This window comes from Lepidochelys kempii, chromosome 2 (genome assembly GCF_965140285.1).
Source record: "Lepidochelys kempii isolate rLepKem1 chromosome 2, rLepKem1.hap1, whole genome shotgun sequence".
Lineage (NCBI taxonomy): Eukaryota > Metazoa > Chordata > Testudines > Cheloniidae > Lepidochelys > Lepidochelys kempii.
This window is the reverse complement of record NC_136381.1, coordinates 268128827-268130683: the sequence shown is the minus strand read 5'-3', so window position 1 is coordinate 268130683 and position 1857 is coordinate 268128827.

The window sequence follows — 1857 nt, the reverse complement described above, 5'->3', positions numbered from 1 at the left end:
GCCCCCTCCAGGCCTCCCTCCCCGCGGCCCCGCCCACGTCCCGCCCCAAGCCCCGCCCACGTCCCGCCCCAAGCCCCGCCCGCCCGTCTCCTCCGAGCGCGCCCCCTGTGTGTAACTCTGCTGCCATCCGCTAGAGGGCAGCGGTGCCCGCACACATTGGGCTGTTCCCCGCCCGCCTGCACAACGCCCCCCTGGAAGGTGGGCTCGGTGCGTGGGATCCTGGGGCCGCCCCTCACTCTGTCTCTGCAGGAGAGTCCCCCGGAGGGGGGGTGTCAGATTAGGGTGAGCAGGCAGCAAGTGTGAAAAATGGGGACAGGGAGTGTGTGTGTGTGGGGGGGGGGTAATAGGTGCTTATATAAGACCAAGCCCCGAATATATAAGGTGGATAGAAAGTTGGCTAGATTGTCGGGCTCATTGGGTAGTGATCAATGGCTCCATGTCTAGTTGGCAGCCGGTATCAAGTGGAGTGCCCCAAGGGTCGGTCCTGGGGCCGGTTTTGTTCACTATCTTCATTAATGATCTGGAGGACGGCATGGATTGCACCCTCAGCAAGTTTGCAGAGGACACTAAACTGGGAGGAGAGGTAAATACACTGGAGGGTAGGGATAGGATACAGAGGGACCTAGGCAAATTGGAGGATTGGGCCAAAAGAAATCTGATGAGGTTCAACAAGGACAAGTGCAGAGTCCTGCACTTAGGACGGACGAATCCCATGCACCGCTACAGACTAGGGACCGAATGGATCGGCAGCAGTTCTGCAGAAAAGGACCTAGGGGTGACAGTGGACGAGAAGCTGGATATGAGTCAACAGTGTGCCCTTGTTGCCAAGAAGGCCAATGGCATTTTGGGATGTATAAGTAGGGGCATTGCCGGCAGATCGAGGGACGTGATCGTTCCCCTCTATTCGACACTGGTGAGGCCTCATCTGGAGTACTGTGTCCAGTTATGGGCCCCACACTACAAGAAGGATGTGGAAAAATTGGAAAGAGTCCAGCGGAGGGCAACAAAAATGATTAGGGGACTGGAACACATGACTTATGAGGAGTGGCTGAGGGAACTGGGGATGTTTAGTCTATGGAAAAGAAGAATGAGGGGAGATTTGATAGCTGCTTTCAACTACCTGAAAGGGGGTTCTAAAGAGGATGGCTCTAGACTGTTCTCAGTGGTAGCAGATGACAGAACAAGGAGTAATGGTCTCAAGTTGCAGTGGGGGAGATTTAGATTGGATATTAGGAAAAACTTTTTCACTAAGAGGGTGGTGAAACACTGGAATGTGTTACCTAGGGAGGTGGTGGAATCTCCTTCCCTAGAAGTTTTTAAGGTCAGGCTTGACAAAGCCCTGGCTGGGATGATTTAGTCGGGGATCGGTCCTGCTTTGAACAAGGGGTTAGACTAGATGACCTCCTGAGGTCCCTTCCAACCCTGATATTCTATGATTCTGTGATCAGGCCTGTCCCTATGAAATGAGGACATCTGGTTGCCCTAGGTCAGCTCCTAACCGGGCACTAGCTTGATCTTCTCAAATAGGCGATTTCACCGATTTTCAACAAGAAACCATTAGGCTAGTCCCCAGACCAGGCCACAGGCACAGCTCGCCCCAGGGGTAGCCAGGGCTCCTCGTGTCTGATGGGGGCAGCTGGCTGGGAGTTCATAGCAGCGCTGCTCAGGCACGAAGACCCGAGCCCTGTGCAAAGGGGTGGGGGTAGATGCGCCCCCAGCACGGGCAGGGGGCAGACGCAGACCCCAAGAGCCGGCCCTGCGCTCCGCCCACGGTAGGTGGCGCTGTTCCTACGCGGGCAGGCTCCTGGGACCCCTTCTCTTTGCAGGAGCGGGGGGGGGGCGCCAACTCCCGGCATG